General features: G+C 41.8%; 2 long non-coding RNA genes across 5 annotated transcripts; both read right to left on the bottom strand.

The window, feature by feature from the left end:
* Positions 1–1,074: 1,074 nt before the first annotated feature.
* On the bottom strand, positions 1,075–3,129 carry LOC308391021. 3 transcript variants are annotated; one of them, XR_013970544.1, is made up of 3 exons: positions 3,046–3,129; positions 2,819–2,910; positions 1,075–1,651 (listed from the first exon to the last, which is right to left on the bottom strand). It is a non-coding gene; the product is annotated as an uncharacterized lncRNA (long non-coding RNA). The 3 variants fall into 3 exon arrangements; XR_013970545.1 differs by having other exon boundaries at positions 3,065–3,129; XR_013970546.1 differs by lacking the exon at positions 3,046–3,129 and having other exon boundaries at positions 2,819–3,028.
* Positions 3,130–9,638: 6,509 nt separating this feature from the next.
* LOC308390907 lies at positions 9,639–11,976 on the bottom strand. Of its 2 annotated transcripts, none has more exons than XR_013970522.1 (3): positions 11,611–11,976; positions 11,383–11,474; positions 9,639–10,215 (listed from the first exon to the last, which is right to left on the bottom strand). It is a non-coding gene; the product is annotated as an uncharacterized lncRNA (long non-coding RNA). The 2 variants fall into 2 exon arrangements; XR_013970523.1 differs by having other exon boundaries at positions 11,630–11,970.
* Between the last annotated feature and the right edge of the window lie 1,630 nt (positions 11,977–13,606).

The following is a 13,606-nucleotide window of genomic DNA, read 5'->3' as shown; positions in this document are numbered from 1 at the left end:
GATGACGACGACGACGATGTTCAAAATATTCATGTGAGGGACAATAATGCCAATGGTGACAACGATGAACAGCACGGGGATGCTGTGGTTGTGATCATTTTCAATGTTGGTGGCATTGAAAATGAGGAGGCATTTGAAGGCCGCATGGATGTTCGCCAGTACATCCCAGAAGAGGACCCTCAGCCAGGTGTTTCCAGGAAGAGGTCTAGAGAGAGGGATGAAGAAGATTTAGGAGCAAACAAAAGAATGAGATGGAGCGATGATGACTCTGAAGTATTTGAAGATGCGCACGAAGAGCTTGAACACGAAACTGGAGGCTCGAGGAAGCGTTCCCGAGAGGATTTTGAGCAAGAAGAGCAATACTTGCCTGTGTGCAAACTTCAGAGGTGTTCAATTGAGTCGACCAGCAGCAATGAAGACTAAGACTACTTCGACGGGTTTTTTCAGTATCCTTTCAGTAATCTGATGGCCTACTCAGGTGATCCTGAATCCTCTATGCTGCAATAAGCTGGGCATACACTGTGCTGCGATTTTTCAGTCGCGTTATTCGGCTCCTGATCAAACTGTAGGATTGACTCGCAGGGGTGAGAAGTTTGATCAAGGCCAAACTCGGGACGATCCCCAAAACGATCGCACGACTGAAAAATCGGCTCAAAATGGGCCAAAAATCGCACAGTGTATGCCCAGCATTAGGCTGCCGGGGGATTCCCATGATGCACTGGGTGTTTCTTCTTCACCCACTATGTTTAATAGACCTCTGCACTGAATGGTACTTGTTATTAACCTCTGTCTCTGTTCCATGTCTTTATACTATTTTCCTTGCCCCTCCCCAACCGGTCGCAGCAGATGGCCGCCCCTCCCTGAGCCTGGTTCTGCTGGAGGTTTCTTCCTGTTAAAAGGGAGTTTTTCCTTCCCACTGTCGCCAAAGTGCTTGCTCATAGGGGGTCATATGATTGTTGGGGTTTTCTTTGTAAGTATATCTTACAATATAAAGCGCCTTCAGGTGACTGTTGCTGTCATTTGGCGCTCTTTAAATAAAATTGAATTGAAAATTAAATAGATGTCACTGTGATGATTTCTTCCCTGCATAGAAAGCTTAGACCCAAATGCAGATTCAATGCACATGGTTAAACTATTTATGAGACTTTAGAGAGGGAATGGAGAACGTGGCTCGAGCTAGGAGTGTCAGCAGACAGCAGGAACCAGAGGAAAAGCTATCGAGAGACTGAACACCTGGCTCCTGATGGGAACAATCCAACGGGAATTCTGCAACAGAGGGAGAAGAAGTTGCTGGACGGGTAAGGGAGTTTGAGGGTAGGATGAGTACGTTGGCAGAGGAGACCTAAACACAGGGAAAACAAGGTTAAACACAGGGAAGGAGCACGCCAGAACTGGAGCAGAGGGGAAGCCTAGTTACCACTGGAGATGGCAGAACAAACTGGCGAGGAGTAGCAGGCAGCGCTGGTTTAAGAAGCCCTCCTGCTGATTGTTTGCAGATGAGGCCCAGGTGAGATGCTGGAAACTCCACCTCTGAAGTGTGGACACAGTATCCCCATTCCAAGTGGAAAAGCCCCTCAGACACTTCCATGGTGCATGACAAGAAGGATGAGAAAGCATTCATGGTCCATCCATCCCTCCGTCAGCGTAATGCCTAAAAGTTTATTCAGATGTAAATGTATTACATTTTTAAATAAAGATCATCAGTGTTTTTAATGACGCTGCAGTTCATTCATGTGTCTCTATTGGACAGTGTTGTAGAAGTTACAGAAGACAGGAATCAGTTCCAGCTTGGCCTGACATTTGATCACTAGTGATGTGTGATACCACTGATTTCCTTTCCGATCCCATACCAAGTAAAATTCAGGGTGGTATCGACGATACTGCTCCGATACTTTGTACAAAAACTTTACTCTTTTATTGTATCTCAAATTATAGCGTCATAATCATTACAGGACATCAGATTACTTGTTCTTATCACTTAATAATGCAGAATTCATCATATAGAAATCAAAAACCTGAAGTTGTGCACTATGTGAACACCTTGCCTGCCTGCAGCACTAAAGGACTCCCTGAGAGACGTCTGTCTCACCCTAGCAGCACCCGTCCTTCTCCTCCTCTTCAGTTTGCCTCAACATAAGCTCGTCATATTCTGTGATATGATTTACTTTGAGGTGTTTGACAAGGTTAGTGGTGTTGCCACAACACCTCACTTTCTTGCCACATGTATCGCAAACCACGTCTGGGCTGTTTGTGGATGTAAAATACGTGCGCACATGACTCCAGTTATGCTCAGCCATTGTTGTGAGTGCGCACGCCACAGGCTGCCACACATTTATACAGCCGTATTTCACACATGACTATAAAAGGCGGAAGAGGGAGTAGTTCTTTCCAATGTAGACAATCTGAATGATAGTTTCTTTCCACTGTGTTCCTGTTAATGAAAAACTACAATTTCACCCAAAATGATTCAAATATCGATATTTTAATGTGGAAACCTTCTGTTTCCACATCTGGACTTTCTGTTGCTGCCCACGCGGGTGAAACTTTCTTTGAAGTGGCTCATTGAAGTTGTAATTGATAATCAATTCCCACACAATGAGAGAATCCAATCAATTTGTTTATCAGGGGAAAGGTGTGATTTCTTAGGACACTGGAGCCTAACATTAACTGGTTTAAAATTAGCTTATTTCCATAAGAAGAAAAACATACTGAGAAAGAGATCACCAAAATATACATGTACAAATGTGAAATAGTCATATGTAGTGTGAAAGAGCTATTTGACATCTTTAAATTCAAAGTAATGTATAAATCCACTTACATAAAACATGAAAAGGCGGCGCAGCGATGCCCATCTCAGCCAGTGTATGATGGTGGGGCAAGATGGCAGCTTCCACAACATGACGCCAGCTCCTATGTATTTTTAGTAGATAAATGATACGTTTATGTATCAATTTGTTGGAAGATGTAATTACACCTTAATTATGTAATTAGAAGCAAAAATGATTTTTTTAAAATCAAATCACCTCAAAAAATTACTGTACTTACTTTCTAAATCATTCTTTACCTCTGAAAGGGGTGGCTGTGGCTCAGGAGGTGGAGCAGGTCATCTACTAATCAGATGGTTTTTGGGATCGATCCCTGGCTGCTCCAGACTGCATGCTAACTGTCCTTGGGCAAGACATTAACCCCAAGTCACTCTCTGATGCATTCATCAGAGTATGAATGTGTGTGAATGTTAGGTAGAAAGCACAGAAAAAGGGCTTCTATGAACAGGTGTGAATGAGGCAACCTGTATAGAGCGCTTTGAATGTTCAGGTAGAGTAGAAAAGCACTGTAAAAATTTCTCTGTGTTGATTTCTTTTGGACCTCAAACATTACTCACCTTGTTGCAGGTTTCTTTATTAATGCTGAAAACCCAGAATGGAAACTGACCTTACTGCTTCCTTCCTTTCCAAACTATTGCGGCTCCTCCAACCAACGGCCGCGGCAGGCTAAACATGAGGACACAGATGACGTGCAACAGTAAATGGTAAATGGCCTGTATTTGTATAGCGCTTTTCTAGTCCCTAAGGACCCCAAAGCGCTTTACACAACCTGTCATCCACCCATTCACACACACATTCACACACTGGTGATGGCAAGCTACAATGTAGCTGTTATGTATGAACCAAGAATTATTGTGTGCTATGCAAGCCATCGCCAGTAGGGGGCACCACGCCCAGTTATGTGTGTATGTTACTTCTGTGTGATCCCAATAAAGAAGAAGTCAACTTGTAAACAAAATGTTGTATGTGCAGTCTGACTCGGCATAATCCTTAATAGTGTATTGACACTACAGTGGAAATATAACAGTAGCCACAGCCACCCTGGGGCGCACTGACAGAGGCGAGGCTGCCGGACACTGGCGCCACCTGACCACCACCAGGTGGCAACGGGTGAAGTGTCTTGCCCAAGGACACAACGACCGAGACTGTCCAAGCCGGGGCTCGAACCGGCAACCTTCCGATTACAAGGCGAACTCCCAACTCTTGAGCCACGATCGCCCCATGAGATACACCTCTGTACTATTTGCTACTTTTATTCCACATACAACTGTCCACTGTACAAATCGGCACACGGCCTCAAACCATTAAACAAATGCACAGACTGCACAAATAACTGCACCATTTACTATGCCAAATTTCAACATTGGCCTATTGCATAACTTAGTGCAGAAGTATACATAAACCAAAAGATGCATCAAAATGATTCAAGCTGCGCTCAAGCTGCAGTCAACAGAAGGTTTCGCCTCATGCTCACCCTACCTTTCTGCTCATTAACATCAGGTGCCGTGAACAGGTGAGTGCAACCACATTTATCACACCCATTAAATCCTTTTATCTCATTGTGTTTGAATAATTGTAATTCCTTCTACTGGGATCTCAGCCAGAAGTCCATCTTTCACCTCCAGCTCATTTAAATCTCAGCTGCCAGACTTATAACAAATTCAAAGAAATAAATCATCATTCTCCTCCTCACAACCTTTTGGGTATACGATACATGGGTACAAGCCTTGTTACAGATTTGGTCACTTTTTATGAACCAAGTCACTGCCTGCATTCTGCACATCAGACACTCTTAGCTGTCCGTGCAGCCTGGCTCAATGCAAAAAGAAAACAAACCGTTTCGTGTTTTAACTCTTTGAACTTTTCTTTTGAGTTTTTAACTAAGATTTTATTGTGTTCTTTAACACACTTTGTAACTGTTTTGAAAGTGCTAGGCAAATTAACTGTTAACTATTACTGTTATTATTGTTATTGACAGTCTGGAGCTTTGGCAGTATGGAAGGTGGATGCGAGAGGGAGACTTCATGGAAACCACCTTTTTCTTTCCCATCACCATATTCCTGAATGTTTCCAAATGCATAGGTTAAAAATAAAAAACTCGTTGCTTTTTTAAAAATTCTGCAACACTCAGAAATCCTAGCAGCTGGCACCACCAATGGACGCATAGCAATGTGGAGGATGGTGGTGCAGTCGGGTAGCAGTAGACACTAAGCCCCAGTGGAAACTGCAGACACCAACAGAAATTGGAGGAAATGTCACTCAGCTACAGGTAATGTCTTGACCAGCATTAGTACATTACTTTCGTTTGGTTTAATTACACTTTTATTTTAACTGGAGATTGACAGTAACAACACTGTTTTTCTTTGAGCCAAAATTTCATTGAAGGAAATTTCAATGCAGCTTTGATGCTGGATGGAGACAGCAACGCATTTTAAAACCCTGACTTGGACTGTGGGAATCAAGTCTTTACAATACGCACACACACACACACACACACACACACACACACACACACACACACACACACACACACACACACACACACACCAGCCTGACCAATAAGAGCCAAGAGTTGCAGTGATAGGCAGGCTGAACCAGCAAATAGCCAGAAACAACTGGTCAGTGCAGCACCGCCTCAGGTACCACATACAGATTTTAACTGGCTTCTGACTTTGTGTGGTGTGGAGTATGCTAGATTTTATATAAATATGGATGAGATTAGCTGGGGATGAACAAAATCTCCTTCAGCAACTATTAAATAGCCAGAAGGGGCCAGACAGTCAATATATTAATTCAGCGTTCCTACAGAACAGACCGTAAAGCATTCTCAAAAAGTCAAAACAATTATTTTAGCAGCTGATTTCTGTACTTAAAAAAACCCCAAACAAACATTTATTATAGCTCTATTATGTAGGTAATGTAGGAGACGTGGACACAAATACACAGAGGGTTAACGAGGGAAGTGGGAGCACACGGGGAACACAGGCGACACTGATAATCATAACGAGACACGGCAGGAGTAACACAACACTGACGGGAGACTATCAAAGTAAAACAGGAAGCACACAGAGACGCAGACCAGATTGGAAGAGAACACAGACATAGCGGGCTGGGAAAACATGGAATAAAACACAAGGAGGAGAAACGAGGCATGGGGGCTGGCAGATACACAGAGGGGGCACACAGGGGGTAAAGTCACGAGGGGAAATCAAATAAGCAACATCTTAACAGAACAACCGAGGGACCCTAAAGCTGACATCAAACAACAACAATACAAGACACACAAAAAACCAGGTAGAAGTCCCAGGACCATGACATGCAGGTGGTTACATATGGTTAAAATGATTCAAATGCACTAAGTATGCATGTTTTTCATATCAATATAGTCCATAACTTGATTACTGTCTGTAGCCCACATGATTAAACACTTTAGTTACATAAAACATGTGAGGTTAGATTTTATCTACTGTATAGCCTGTATAGTAAATTAATATGTAGCCCAATAAGTATAAAATCCAGAAAGCTACACAACATGGGGCGGTTCATTTACAAACACAGTTCTAACTTGAGTTTCACACAGTTTTTATTAGAAAACAATCAAATTGTTAAATGCTTCAAGTACACAAAATGTCAGAAATCTGCACCGTCATGAACAGAAATTTAAACCTAATTTTTCGTGATTTGTTGATTAACCCTCCGAGGTCTAAATCCCACGTTGTGCACATCAACATCACAGATTTGTACAAATAAAATTTATAACAAAGACATGTTAAATATTAAGCACTGGAAACAGCTTGTTGTTTTGTTGCCATAGCGTTTTGTTTTGTCTCCATTTAAAAGATATCAAAATCTGAGCAAACAACTTGATGTCAAAAGAATCTCTGCACATTCCGCAGTCTTTGCTGCTAAAGTGACATCACAGCATTTAAGCATGTTTGAATGAAAACATCAGCATATGAACACAAAACTGAAGAGACACTGCAACCGAATGAAAGCAGACCACTATTTAGTGACATTTGGACGTTTCCCTGAGGATTAACTGCTGTGTAATCTACCAAGAACTAAAGTAAGCTCAAATTTCAGTTTATAAACTCAAGATCATTTACTTAAATATATAAAGCCTGATTTCCCTGCTTGCCAGGACAGTATTTATGTACTTTACATTGTGCAAGACTAGACTATATTTTCCATCATAGAGAGGATGATGTGGATCTATTATTCAGGAAAACAAATGAAGACTTAACTATTTGTCAGCTGATGTAATATTTGACAAATGATACATAAATTAGAAAATGTTCTAAATCATATCTTAGAGTGACAGAAGCTCTTTTTAACACGATTATTTCTCAGATTATTTTGTTCATTTAGGAAAATAGAGAAGACGTAAGTTTTGTTCTCAAACAAACTATTAGAATTTCTGAGAAACTGAGCCTACGTGCACATGTACACGGCTATTTTTGAAAGCGCAGCTTTGTCTCTGCATTTGGGCCTTTCGTCCACACCTAAACAGCAGATTGAGTCACTGAAAGGTGAGATTTTTAAAAAGCACGTTTTTGTGTTTAGGTGTGGACGAGGAAAACGGACATTTACTCAGGCAATGTCAAAAGTGTGCGCCGCTGTTGAAGTCACGCTGTGGCCACGTTATTGTTTACATGAGATCAATTTCTACAATGGCAGATGTAGACAACATACTGTGTCTGTTAATCTTAGTATCTGCAGTTTTTACACGCTTACATCAGACGTGGATTCTACATTCAACACAGACGCTCTCCCAACCCAAATCCTGACGTCGGTTTGGAAGAAATGTAATTTTAAAAAATGACATTTATGTATGCTGTATGCATTTAGTCCATTCCAAAGTTGTGAGTCTGTCTTTAGTTATTAACATTTGAAACGATGAAGGCACGTGAAAGTAACACAAAATTAGCTGCTTTTCCAGAAAAAGACAAAAACTTCTCAGAAGTACGTAAGGTTTTATGAGGTTTTCCCACCCAGGCTTCTAGACTTCTGATTGGCCAACATTTCTACACGGTTAAGATTTGGCGTGTTCTTGACAGCGTTTCACTTTGTTTTTAGTGTTTAGATGTGGAAGGAGATATTTTTTCAAAACTGCACATGTGGACTGGATTTTTTTTTTTTTTTAAACGAAAAAGGAAAATCGTCCGTTTTCAAACATAGCCGTGTACGTTTGGACGCAGCCTAAAGTCATCACAAAAAAAGCAAATTCTCTGAACATTCTGGGTTGAGGTTTAGTGATCATTGTTGTTTTGTGTTCCTTGTAGTCAAAATGAGTGCAAGTGGAGACGGACCACAAAATAACCAAAACGGTAAGCACATGTACTCAGTCTTGAAATTGATGAAAAACAGATTTTCAGCAGATAGTTATGGATGTTAATTAAAAGATTTAATGATCTTGCAGGCCAACAGGTTAACCCACAAATGTTGGCAAATGGAGATCAGGAACCTGCTAATGGCTTCCTGAACGATCTGTATCTCGCTCTCTGTGATTATTGTTGCTATCTACATGAGCTAATAGCTTCAGTACTGGCACAATATGACAATTACCTTTACGGGGACGAAGACGATGACGACGACGACGATGACGACGACGACGATGACGACGACGACGACAACGACGATGACGACGATGACGACAACGACAACGACAACGACAACGACGATGACGACAACGATGACGCAAATGACGGCGGCGACGGCGACGGCAACGATGACGATGACGATGACGACGACGACGATGTTCAAAATATTCATGTGAGGGACAATAATGCCAATGGTGACAACGATGAACAGCACGGGGATGCTGTGGTTGTGATCATTTTCAATGTTGGTGGCATTGAAAATGAGGAGGCATTTGAAGGCCGCATGGATGTTCGCCAGTACATCCCAGAAGAGGACCCTCAGCCAGGTGTTTCCAGGAAGAGGTCTAGAGAGAGGGATGAAGAAGATTTAGGAGCAAACAAAAGAATGAGATGGAGCGATGATGACTCTGAAGTATTTGAAGATGCGCACGAAGAGCTTGAACACGAAACTGGAGGCTCGAGGAAGCGTTCCCGAGAGGATTTTGAGCAAGAAGAGCAATACTTGCCTGTGTGCAAACTTCAGAGGTGTTCAATTGAGTCGACCAGCAGCAATGAAGACTAAGACTACTTCGACGGGTTTTTTCAGTATCCTTTCAGTAATCTGATGGCCTACTCAGGTGATCCTGAATCCTCTATGCTGCAATAAGCTGGGCATACACTGTGCTGCGATTTTTCAGTCGCGTTATTCGGCTCCTGATCAAACTGTAGGATTGACTCGCAGGGGTGAGAAGTTTGATCAAGGCCAAACTCGGGACGATCCCCAAAACGATCGCACGACTGAAAAATCGGCTCAAAATGGGCCAAAAATCGCACAGTGTATGCCCAGCATTAGGCTGCCGGGGGATTCCCATGATGCACTGGGTGTTTCTTCTTCACCCACTATGTTTAATAGACCTCTGCACTGAATGGTACTTGTTATTAACCTCTGTCTCTGTTCCATGTCTTTATACTATTTTCCTTGCCCCTCCCCAACCGGTCGCAGCAGATGGCCGCCCCTCCCTGAGCCTGGTTCTGCTGGAGGTTTCTTCCTGTTAAAAGGGAGTTTTTCCTTCCCACTGTCGCCAAAGTGCTTGCTCATAGGGGGTCATATGATTGTTGGGGTTTTCTTTGTAAGTATATCTTACAATATAAAGCGCCTTCAGGTGACTGTTGCTGTCATTTGGCGCTCTTTAAATAAAATTGAATTGAAAATTAAATAGATGTCACTGTGATGATTTCTTCCCTGCATAGAAAGCTTAGACCCAAATGCAGATTCAATGCACATGGTTAAACTATTTATGAGACTTTAGAGAGGGAATGGAGAACGTGGCTCGAGCTAGGAGTGTCAGCAGACAGCAGGAACCAGAGGAAAAGCTATCGAGAGACTGAACACCTGGCTCCTGATGGGAACAATCCAACGGGAATTCTGCAACAGAGGGAGAAGAAGTTGCTGGACGGGTAAGGGAGTTTGAGGGTAGGATGAGTACGTTGGCAGAGGAGACCTAAACACAGGGAAAACAAGGTTAAACACAGGGAAGGAGCACGCCAGAACTGGAGCAGAGGGGAAGCCTAGTTACCACTGGAGATGGCAGAACAAACTGGCGAGGAGTAGCAGGCAGCGCTGGTTTAAGAAGCCCTCCTGCTGATTGTTTGCAGATGAGGCCCAGGTGAGATGCTGGAAACTCCACCTCTGAAGTGTGGACACAGTATCCCCATTCCAAGTGGAAAAGCCCCTCAGACACTTCCATGGTGCATGACAAGAAGGATGAGAAAGCATTCATGGTCCATCCATCCGTCCGTCAGCGTAATGCCTAAAAGTTTATTCAGATGTAAATGTATTACATTTTTAAATAAAGATCATCAGTGTTTTTAATGACGCTGCAGTTCATTCATGTGTCTCTATTGGACAGTGTTGTAGAAGTTACAGAAGACAGGAATCAGTTCCAGCTTGGCCTGACATTTGATCACTAGTGATGTGTGATACCACTGATTTCCTTTCCGATCCCATACCACGTAAAATTCAGGGTGGTATCGACGATACTGCTCCGATACTTTGTACAAAAACTTTACTCTTTTATTGTATCTCAAATTATAGCGTCATAATCATTACAGGACATCAGATTACTTGTTCTTATCACTTAATAATGCAGAATTCATCATATAGAAATCAAAAACCTGAAGTTGTGCACTATGTGAACACCTTGCCTGCCTGCAGCACTAAAGGACTCCCTGAGAGACGTCTGTCTCACCCTAGCAGCACCCGTCCTTCTCCTCCTCTTCAGTTTGCCTCAACATAAGCTCGTCATATTCTGTGATATGATTTACTTTGAGGTGTTTGACAAGGTTAGTGGTGTTGCCACAACACCTCACTTTCTTGCCACATGTATCGCAAACCACGTCTGGGCTGTTTGTGGATGTAAAATACGTGCGCACATGACTCCAGTTACGCTCAGCCATTGTTGTGAGTGCGCACGCCACAGGCTGCCACACATTTATACAGCCGTATTTCACACATGACTATAAAAGGCGGAAGAGGGAGTAGTTCTTTCCAATGTAGACAATCTGAATGATAGTTTCTTTCCACTGTGTTCCTGTTAATGAAAAACTACAATTTACCCCAAAATGATTCAAATATCGATATTTTAATGTGGAAACCTTCTGTTTCCACATCTGGACTTTCTGTTGCTGCCCACGCGGGTGAAACTTTCTTTGAAGTGGCTCATTGAAGTTGTAATTGATAATCAATTCCCACACAATGTGAGAATCCAATCAATTTGTTTATCAGGGGAAAGGTGTGATTTCTTAGGACACTGGAGCCTAACATTAACTGGTTTAAAATTAGCTTATTTCCATAAGAAGAAAAACATACTGAGAAAGAGATCACCAAAATATACATGTACAAATGTGAAATAGTCATATGTAGTGTGAAAGAGCTATTTGACATCTTTAAATTCAAAGTAATGTATAAATCCACTTACATAAAACATGAAAAGGCGGCGCAGCGATGCCCATCTCAGCCAGTGTATGATGGTGGGGCAAGATGGCAGCTTCCACAACATGACGCCAGCTCCTATGTATTTTTAGTAGATAAATGATACGTTTATGTATCAATTTGTTGGAAGATGTAATTACACCTTAATTATGTAATTAGAAGCAAAAATGATTTTTTTTTTAATCAAATCACCTCAAAAAATTACTGTACTTACTTTCTAAATCATTCTTTACCTCTGAAAGGGGTGGCTGTGGCTCAGGAGGTGGAGCAGGTCATCTACTAATCAGATGGTTTTTGGGTCGATCCCTGGCTGCTCCAGACTGCATGCTAACTGTCCTTGGGCAAGACATTAACCCCAAGTCACTCTCTGATGCATTCATCAGAGTATGAATGTGTGTGAATGTTAGATAGAAAGCACAGAAAAAGGGCTTCTATGAACAGGTGTGAATGAGGCAACCTGTATAGAGCGCTTTGAATGTTCAGGTAGAGTAGAAAAGCACTGTAAAAATTTCTCTGTGTTGATTTCTTTTGGACCTCAAACATTACTCACCTTGTTGCAGGTTTCTTTATTAATGCTGAAAACCCAGAATGGAAACTGACCTTACTGCTTCCTTCCTTTCCAAACTACTGCGGCTCCTCCAACCAACGGCCGCGGCAGGCTAAACATGAGGACACAGATGACGTGCAACAGTATACACATGAGATACACCTCTGTACTATTTGCTACTTTTATTCCACATACAACTGTCCACTGTACAAATCGGCACACGGCCTCAAACCATTAAACAAATGCACAGACTGCACAAATAACTGCAACATTTACTATGCCAAATTTCAACATTGGCCTATTGCATAACTTAGTGCATAAGTATACATAAACCAAAAAATGCATCAAAATGATTCAAGCTGCAGTCAACAGAAGGTCTGCTGCATCTCAGACACCATCGCGCTGGCAGAAAGGGCGCCAGAGCCAGAGCAGCGGAGAGGCGAGCTGGAACAAACCATTTTGGGAGGGGGAGAGGTTATCTATCATATTGTTGCTAAAGTGTTACGTCTCAACCAAGTACTGTATGCTTTTCATATTTTTAGTAGTGTGTCACACAAACAGCCGAAGCACCTCCCGAAAATGGGCTAAAATCGCCCCTGGTTGAGATCATGTGACTGATCGGCCAGTTGAAGAATATTCCATTTCTTTGCCTTGAGAAACTCTTTGCATTTGCAGTTTGCTTTGGGGTGCTATCCATTTGCACTGTCAACTGCTGGCCGAGCAGTTTTGCAGCATTTGGCTGAATACGAGCTGAGAGCATAGCCCTGTACAGTCACATCATCAATAAACACTAGTGAACTGGTTCTATTAGCAGCAAACTCTAATCTGTCCTTGCTAATTGTTTGCACCTTGTAGTAAACCCTCTGTATTTCCATTCGTGAAGACATCTTGACTGTAGACCATGACAAATTACTTTTAGGTCTTTCAAAAAGGAGCACTATGCAAAAAAAAAATATTTTTTAAAATTTCTAATCAGTTAATGTAGGCTAGTACTTTTGTTAAACCCCTTGAATTAAAGTCTTCATTGTTTGATCTAAAATCCACTATGGTCGTGTGCAGAGGCAAAACTACTATAAAATGGGACATTATCCAAAAATGCAAAGGTGTAATTGTGTTTATTGTTATAATGGTTGATGCTCGTTAAACATTAACAGAGCTTCAAATTAGCACACTTGCAGGTAGTCCTTGCCAGCCAAAAGACGCTGGATGAGCTGATGGGCTGCATTAAGAAGAATATAGATAAAACCTCATAGACTATTTTGTGTGTTGAATCATGCAATGCAACTTGTAGGATCGAAGAATATTAATGTGTAGGTTGAAAATAGCATAATAGGCTACCTTTAAAACCAATGAAAGCCACCTCACTGATCAATTTAAAAAGCTTTTTAAAATATGAAATGTTTGCGAAATGACAACAGACAACAGTAAACATGCAAATGTCACACAGTTCAAGGCACTTTCGGTTTTGCAAGGTTATCTCGGCTAAACATTTTCGTAGAACTGACAATATTCATTTAGAATGAGTAAAGCCTGTGACAGCTTCATCAGAAATTAATACTCTTTGTGTCTGATTAGGCTTCTTTCAGTTTAGAATTAACTTCGACAACTGTCGGGTTTTTCCGTCGTTTCTCTTCGCTCCACCTCCTGTGCAGTCTGTAAGGTT

This window comes from Rhamphochromis sp. 'chilingali', assembly GCF_963969265.1.
Source record: "Rhamphochromis sp. 'chilingali' genome assembly, chromosome: 22".
Taxonomy (NCBI): Eukaryota; Metazoa; Chordata; class Actinopteri; order Cichliformes; family Cichlidae; genus Rhamphochromis; species Rhamphochromis sp. 'chilingali'.
Note: the sequence above shows the minus strand (reverse complement) of the source record. Positions and strands in the feature narration are given on the sequence as shown.